The following is a 9191-nucleotide window of genomic DNA, read 5'->3' as shown; positions in this document are numbered from 1 at the left end:
TGGCTAAGTTTAGAGTAGGTCTACTGGATAGAAGACTAAGGTTTTAAAGAACAATGAATGTAGTTGCCTGATTTCAAGCATGTGTTGCTTCGGTCAAACAACACAAGCTGTCTTTAAAATTGTTCCCTGTGCCCCCAACCCCCACGCCCCAAGCCACAGCTGTGTATTTATTTTTCTCTTCTCTGTGGCTAAAAAGGCAATACAGTTTTTTATTCTGTCCATGTAGTACAAAATGCTGTGATGGCTAGAACATGACTCCATTATCTGAAATCAATTGCAATAATTGTAATAGTATGGACTAGTAAAGACCCTCACAGGAAAAAATGAAATGATGGGGAATCCAACTTCTTTCACTATATTGTTGCCATGGCTGGGATTGATTGTATTTGACAAAGAGACAGTGGAACAGACTGTCTTAGACCAAGGACCGTGCCACTTTCTCTTGTTGCTAAAATTAGTAGATTTACTCTTGGGTGAATGCAACATCTAACTTTGTCTAACCACATCATTTGAGGAATGCCATTTGTGACTGTGTAAAGCATCTGAAGCAACAGCCAGAACTATGTAGTAGCTGAAGCAAAATACTTGAATTCTAGAGGGGCATCTTTCACCCAGCTTTGGCTGTGTCTCTCAGACCTGGACCTTTATTATAAAGACCTGAGTGATGGTTCTGTTTATGGTTTTAACTTAAGGACTGGCTAGTTTAACCTAAGGACTGAGAATGTATTCTCCTGCTTTTATTAAAGTTAATAACTCTTCTGTGAGCCTAAAGCACTCACATGTTAATTGAGGTTATCAAATTCCCCCAGGTAAAACTAAGACTACGAGTATTTTTCTCTCATGCACTTAAGTACTATAGTTTTTAGGGAAATGCTTAAGAGAGAATATTAGCATTTTTGATGCACATATATTAAGGCTGGTTAGAAAGTTCCTAAATTCTTTAGAATAGAATTGAAAGGCCAGCAATATTTTAGACAAACCATTCTGTCTAATGAGGACTTTTATCCTAGACAAGATAGTACGTCTTAGAGGTATAGTTGAAGCTCGGGGAATAGTGAAAGTCCTTACTGAATTGATATGAGGAAACAACACAGCACTTAACAGAAATCTTAGCAGAGGAGTATGCTCCCTGCAAAATCCCTAAGTCCAAATGAGAGTTTTAAACAGTTTAAGCAGGGGCGTCTGGGTGGCTCAGTTGGTTGAGCATCCAACTTCAGCTCAGGTCATGATCTCACGGTTCATGAGTTCAAGCCCTGTGTCAGGCTCTGTGCTGATGGCTCAGAGCCTAGAGCCTGTTTCGGATTCTGTGTCTCCCTCTCTCTCTGCCCCTCCCCCACTCATATTCTGTCTCTCTCAAAAATAAGTAAACATTAAAAAGTTTTTAAAAAATTAAACAGTTTAAGCAGTTTAAACAGAATCTTGAAGGCAGCCACCCAACTATTCCTTTATATTCCAGGTGTCTAAAAGGTATTTGATCAATGCAAAAGCAGAAGTTTGAGTATGTATTTAAAATTCAGAAACATTGCTTGTATTGACTTGGGAATTCAACATAAAACTACTTTTAAAAAGATAAAAACTGTCACTAGTAAGTAAATAAAATAGGTATGCTTTTGCTACAAAGTTAAAAAGTTACAAGAAAATTTTAGACCTAACTTAAAAAACTTCTATTTGTCTCTTTTTATTAGTCACATACAATCATATTTAAGTACCAGGTGTCCTGCTTGGTGTTTCCTTGAGGGTCTATGAAAAAAAGTAGCTGGTAGTATAGCTAGCTAATCCTAACAGGCAGAATTATTATTTAGATCTATATGCTGTAAATGTAATTCCAAGATACTGAAACAAAATCCCAAAACATAGATACTTAACACCACTATCTAACCTTTACATGAGTTTTGTGTGATCTTTTTCCTCAGTTCAGAATGAAATGATGAAACAACCAATCTCAAATTAGTATGATTTCCTGGTTTTTTTTTGGGGGGGGGTGGTGGTTAAAAAATTATTTAAAGTTAAGATGTGCATGAAAGAAAACTGAAAAACACAAGAAATAAAGAACAAAGTCATCCATAATCACAGTTTGACTTCTAGGTCCCATGTGTGTATCTACACAACTAAACATTTTCATGTAATTAAGATTGTACAGTTATGTGTCATGCTTTTTCACACACCATGAATATTTACCATTTCAAAGTCCCCAAACCATGAGTATATTGATAACCAAGAACACACTACAGCAACTCCATCTGAAAGAAAAAAAAAAATGTAATCCTGCTTTTCTTGGTGACAAAAAATAAAGGACAAAAATGGCAACAGTCCTCTAGATAAAGATACTGACAGAGTTATAATTAAAATACTGCATTCCTGGGGCACCTGGGTGGCTCGGTCGGTTGAACAGTCAACTTGGGCTCACGTCATGATCTCGTGGTTTGTGAGCTCGAGACCCGCGTTGGGCTCTGTGCTGACAGCTCAGAGCCTGGAGCCTGCTTCGGATTCTGTGTGTCTCTCTCCCTCTCCCCCCTTCACACTCTCTCTCTGTCACTCTCTAAGTACCACATTCCCTTAATGTTCAATTAAAACTGAGACATAAAGTAACAGTACATAAAGTATAATACTTCTAAAAGAATTCATTATCCAATTTATACTATTCAAGTATTAGCAAGGAGGTATGTTTCCACTGAATTGTTTGTTTTTTAGAGAGAGCATGAGTGGGGGAGGGGCAAAGAGAGAGAGAGAGGATCTTAAGCAGGCTCCCCTCCCAGCACAGAGCTCTACAAGGGGCTTGATCTCACAACCCTGAAATCATGATTTCACCTGAGCCGAAATCAAGAGTTGGATGCTTACCCAACTGAGCCACTCAGGAATCCCTGAAGATTGTATATTTTTCAAAGTTAAGGATTTAAAGACATACTTTAAATATTGTAAATTATATGTATGTTTGATGTATATGTGTGTATGTAATTGCATTTTAAAGTTAGTAAGGAAATGTTCTCTAAAAAGCTAATTGGTCAGGAAAGATAAATTTAAAATATTTCATATCAAAACAAGGGTAAAAGGGCTTAACAAATTGAATTGAATGTATTAAAAACTGTATACTTTAAACTTTGGTCTGTTAACTTTAATGACAATTGATCATGGTACCCAGGTTTAAAACTAACATTTTGGGATGCCCAGTTTCTAAAAGAATTTGTTAATTCCAAAAGTGTTGCTACAGTTTCTGTCCTTGAGAAAAGTAAAAGATGATTTGGAATTATTCCAGAGAAACTGGTGTATAAAAATCTTGTACTTCCAACTACGCATTGAGCCACTCCAGGAGGATGCAACTGCTGTGGCAAGGACCCTTAGACAGAACTTTGGAGACTGAGCCACTGGATTTTCTGCATTTCTTGAGGTGAATTCACAGATCAGACTTCCCTCAATCTCCACTACTTACATGCCACCTCAAGGAACCAAGTGCCAAAGTAAGTTTCCACTTGTTAGAACACTGAACTGCTTTGAACTGAATGTGAATTTAAACAATTAGACGAAGCAAGACTTGACAGGTGTTGATATTGTCCAAGAAAAAAATTATTCTAACACTTGTTAAAAGGGTAAGAAAGACTTTTCTTCAGGACTTTTGTATTATGTATCAAGATTATTCCCATGGAGACCTATGGGGCTCAACTCTGAAGATGTCAAAGACAGCTTGGGATTTATAGCAAAGGAACAGACCGAGGGGGTTAATGGGTAAAAAATCAGTAAAGGGAGACATCAAGGGTAATGGGATTCTCGTCAAAAGCAGGCCACGATGATCAGATAAAAAGGGTGGGGGAATTCTTGCTTAAACGGGGCTAGGCAGGTGGAAGAGCCCAAGGAAGATGCCTCGTCAAACCTGGGGCTCTGAGAAGCCTGTGTAATGTTTGGTCAGGAAGAGAGTGTTCATCAATATAATCGCAATGATTTTTTTACAAATACCTCAAAACGGTTTGCCTACATCAGTGAGATGCATTCCAAGGACAACCACCTTAGGATAATGCTAGACCTTATTATTCTTCTATTATGTTTTTAATTGATGTTGATGTTCATATCTTACAGATTTGGGGGAGTCCATTACGATAACAGCACAAATTGCTTGAACACTTTCCATATGCCACTCTTCTGGGTGTTTTTCATGTACTATCGCATTGGGTCTTCACAGCATCCCCATCAGGTAAAGTACTATTATTAGTGTCGCTTTACATATAAAGAAACAAACTTTCAGAAATTAAGAGTGCCAAAGATTGCACCGTTAATTAAATGGCACTGCCTACTGCAAAGACTACAGTCTTGACCAGCAGGCTGTACTGCCTCCCAAACAAGTAATTCTTGGTCAGAATTAAGAATTATAATTAAAGGAATAATTTTATGGTTTATAAGATACTATCATTTGGTTGAAGGGCTAAAACATGTAACTAAGCATTTGATGATGATGTCAGAGGTAAATTTTAAAGATGAGAACTCAGGGGCACCTGGGTGGCTCAGTTGGTTAAGCATCCGACTTTGGCTCAGGTCATGATCTCACCATTCATGGGTTCGAGCCCCGTGTTGGGCTTTGTGCTAACAGCTCAGAGCCTGGAGCCTGCTTTGGATTCTGTGTTTCCCTCTCAGTCTGCCCCTCCTCTGCTCATGCTGTCTCTCTCTCTCTCTCTCTCTCTCTCTCTCTCTCTCAAAAATAAGTAAACGTTGAAACAATTTTTTAAAAATATGAGAACTCAGGATTTTTAAGAATTCATGTTTTCCAGCCCTTACTCTGGAGGGATCTGGTAGCAGTACCATTACTGTCCCTCAGTAGAATTATCTCCTGTTTCTGGCATCACTACTTTCTGCTCAAAATTAGCCTGGTTTCTGGGAAAGTGGAAGCCTCCATGACATAGGCCTGAGAGAGTGAAGAGGGTCCTGGAAATTTCTTCGTAAGACAGCAAGGAGGGCACTTTCGAAGTTCTGTTGGGGTTGAAAGAATAAAGCTAGTTTAAAGGGGGCTCCCATTGGCCAAGATATAACAATTTAAACATCAAAATAGAAAATTAAAATTGTACTTAATTAAAGCAAGTAGTCTCTGGAAAAATTTGTCTACATAATTTCTTTTAAAAGAAAATATGTGGGGTGCCTCAGTCAGTTAAGTATCCAACTTCAGCTCAGGTCATGATCTCACGGTCTGTGACTTCAAGCCCCACATTGGACTCTATGCTAACAGCACAGAGCCTGCTTTAGAGTCCCTGTCTCTCTCTCTCTCTCTCTGCCCCTCCCTCACTCGCACTCTCTCTCTCTCAAAAATAAATAAACATTTCAGAAAAAAAAATTAAAGGGCACCTGGGTGGCTCAGTTGGTTTAAGCATCCAACTTCAGCTTAAGTCATGACCTCAGGGTTCATGGGTTTGAGCCCCACATCCGGCTCTGTGCTGACAGCTTGGAGCCTGGAGCCTGCTACAGATCCTGTCTCCCTCTCTCTGCCCCTCCCCCACTCACACTCTGTCTCTCTCAAAAATAAATATTAAATATTTTTAAATTCTTTTTATGTTTGTTTATTTTTGAGAGAGAGACAGCGTGAGCGGGGGAGCAGCAGAGAGAGAGAGAGTGAGACACAGGATCTGAAGCAGGCTCTAGGCTCCAAGCTGTCATCACAGAGCCCAATCTGGGGCTCGAACCCACAACCGAGAGATCATGACCTGAGCTGAAGTCAGACGCTCAACTGACTGAGCCACCCAGGTGCCCCTAAAAATTTTTTTTTTAAATTAAAGAAAAATTTTCTTTTCAAATTGCTAGTATGATTATACAAATTTATTTTTATTCATAAAATTCCTGTTGTAAGTTTAGTCCCAGTTGGTGGGGAGGTGGTAGTGGGAATGGGGTTTATTTTGTTTCTTAGTAATGGCGTCTGTGGGGATGTACCAGGAAATACATCAAGCTGTCCACAATCCCTGTCCTTCCCCATCTGGGACACTTGGAGGTGGGGGTGGAGGAGTGAGAGGGAAGAAGCAGGGTAGGATTGATAAGCAGACAAAAGGCACTGGTAAATTAGATCTTGGGTCTGTGGGAGGGAGGGCATGGGCCCTGGGTTCTTGGCAACCAGACCTGGCTGCTAGGACTTTCCCTTCCCTTCCTTGGCTTTGGCCTTGGGGTGCAGGACTTGGTCACGGGAATGGTCTTCTGACACTGGGCATTGGTCTGTGCCTTCTTCAGAGTGCCTTGGCGGGCTTTGGTGCCTGTGCCCCATCACATGCCCCCCGCCCCCAGCTCAAACTTGGACTTGCAGTCGGCTCCAAGCCGCTTCTTCCAGTTGCAGGCACCCTGCACCGGATGTGCAGCGTCTCGGCACCACAGGTACTCTTGCAGAAGCCCACGCTGAAGTCCTTGCTGCTGGGGGTGCCAGGCCCCCAGGTCCACTCCGTGCACTCACTCCTGGGGCCGCCCTTCTTCACTTGTCTTTTTTTTTTTTTTTAAGTTTATTTACTTAGAGAACAAAAGAGAGAGAGAGAGAGAGAGGGAGAGAGAATCCCAAGCAGTCTCTGCACCGTCAGCGCAGAGCCCGACTGGGGCTCTGTCTGACCAACCGTGAGATCATGACCTCAGCAGAAAGCAAGAGTCTGACGCTTAACCAACTGAGCCACCCAGGCACCCCCACTTTGTCTTTCTTTTTGGCCACCGTGCTGGTGAGCACCAGCAGGGTGAGGAGGGCAAGGATCAAGCCTCAGCACTGCATCTTGTTCACTGCCTGCACTGCTACGCTCCCTCCCACGCCAGGCCCAATACTATCATGTTCATTTAAACCAAAGTATCCACACTGTAATCTGTTTAGGTAATGTTTATTTTCATTTTTTTAATGAAAGCTTTACTGAGATAAAATTCACCCTTTTAGTGTAGAATTTAGTGGGTTCGAGTATTCAGTTGTGTGATCCTAATTCCAGAACATTTTCCTCACCCTAAAAAAACTACATACTGGTTAAGTTATTCCCTGTTCCCCCAGGAACAGGTAGCCAGATTAGTAGCCTCAGGCAGCCACTAATTTATTTCTATGTATTTTCGTATTCTAAGCATTCCATATAAATGGACTCATACAATATGTGGCCTTTTGTGTCTGCATTCTTGCAAATGACATATTTTCAAGGTTCATCCATGTTCTAGCATGTATCAGTTAATTCACTTTTATAGCTGAATGATACTCCACCATATGGATGGAATATGTTCATTCGACAGTTGATGGACATTTGGGTTGTTTCCACTTTTTGGCTATTACAAATGTTGCTACGAATACTCCCATATAAGATTTTGTGTTTTCAGTCCTCTTGGGTATATAATGTGGGTCATATGGTAACTTTATGCTTAACTTTTTCAGGAACTGTCAAATTCTTACAGTGTGGTTGCACAGATTTTACAATCCCAGTGATGTGAGTTTGAATTTCACCACATTCTCATTAACACTTGTTACTGTCTTTGTTATTTTTGCCATCCTAGTGGGTATGAACTGGTAGGTATCTCTGTTTTGATTTGCATTTCCCTGATGAGTGTTAGATAGAAGATGTTCAGCATCTTTTCATGTGCTTGTTGGCCATTTATTTTCTCTGGGGAATTGTTTGCTCAGAATCTTTGTCCGTGTTTTGTCTTTTTATTATTGAATTTTAAGAGTTTTTATAATTCTGGATATAGGTCTTTTAAGAGATCCATGATTTGCAAACATTTTTTCCATTCAGTGGCTTTTCATTTTCTTGATGGTGTCCTCATTTGAAACACAGGTTTTGGGCGCCTAGGTGGCTCAGTCTGACTTCAGGTTAGGTCATGATCTTGCAGTTCGTGGGGGTTTGAGCCCTGCACTGGGCTCTGTGCTGACAGCTCAGAGCCTGGAACCTGCTTCTGATTGTGTCTCCCGCTGTCTCTGCCCTTCCCCTGCTCGTGCTCTATCTCTCTCTCTCTCAAAAATAAATAAACGTTAAAAGAAAAAAACGAAACACAAGTTTTTAACGTGATGAAGTCCAATTTATCTATTTTTTCTTTTGTTGCTTGTGTTTGATGTGATAACTAAGAAACCATTGCTTAATCCAAAGCTATGAAGATTTAGTTCTAGGTTTTCTTCTAAAGTTTTATGTCCACAGTATAATTTTAATATTCTCTTTAGAGATGCCCAAAGACCATTCTACCAAACACAAAAGAAAGAATCCATGGTTTTTCATTTGCAACTGAGGTAATAACTCCCCACCTAGAAGTTCCTTTTACTACTTTTTATTTTTAATGTTAACATTTATTCATTTTTGAGAGACAAAGTGTGAGCAGGGGAGGGGCAGGGAGAGAGGGGGACACGGAATCCGAAGCAGACTCCAGGCTCCGTGCTGTCAGCAGTAAGCCTGATGTGGGGCTTAAAATCATGAACCATGAGATCATGACCTGAGCTGAAACCAAGAGTCTGACACAACGACTGAGCCACCCTGGTGCCCCTACTTTTACTACTTCTTATCCATTTCCCAGTCATGTGATTAAAAGGACCTTAGTTCTAAACCTGGTAAGGAATTCAAATGTAAATGTGGTGGCTTAGGGATATTTGGAAAACTTGTGCTATGTGCTAGGGGCAAATCAAATGAGATCATCCAGGCCTGCAAAGAGCTCACAGGCAGTTGAGGACACAATCAGAAACAGGAAACTACCGGGTCACCACTTTTATAAGAGTGGCCCCTCATAATGCAGTGGGGTTGGAGTGAAGGACAGTCTGCAAAAGCATGCCAAGGCCCAAAGCTGACGAGAAAATATGTTCTAAGAACTACAAAGAGCTCACTATGGGTGATCAGGAATGGTGGTAAGGAAGCAAGAGCAAGAAGAGAAACATGTTCCAGTGAGAAGTTAGCCAGAAAGGTAAAGCACCATGACCAAAGTATTGTGCTAGGTGCCCTGGACACAAAGGGAAGGTCCAGCTTCCCTATGGCTAAAGAAGTCCAAAATGATGACTCTTGCCATCCCTCTCTGACGTTGGCACTAGTTAGTATAATTTCACTTCATATAAGACCAACTCATTAATAACCTTGGCCTTTCAGTCTGCCAAGTGCTCATGGGAGAAACTTAAGTTTAAAATTTTTAAGCAGCAGAGAGGCTTGGAAACAGTTTATAGTTTAAAGTATCTAAATTATTTATTTAAAGAATTTTTAAAAGACAGGTTGAATACAACCCCAGCCTTTCATTTTGGTATATCTATGTTC

Source organism: Prionailurus viverrinus, chromosome D3, assembly GCF_022837055.1.
Source record: "Prionailurus viverrinus isolate Anna chromosome D3, UM_Priviv_1.0, whole genome shotgun sequence".
NCBI classification, from domain to species: Eukaryota; Metazoa; Chordata; class Mammalia; order Carnivora; family Felidae; genus Prionailurus; species Prionailurus viverrinus.
Note: the sequence above shows the minus strand (reverse complement) of the source record.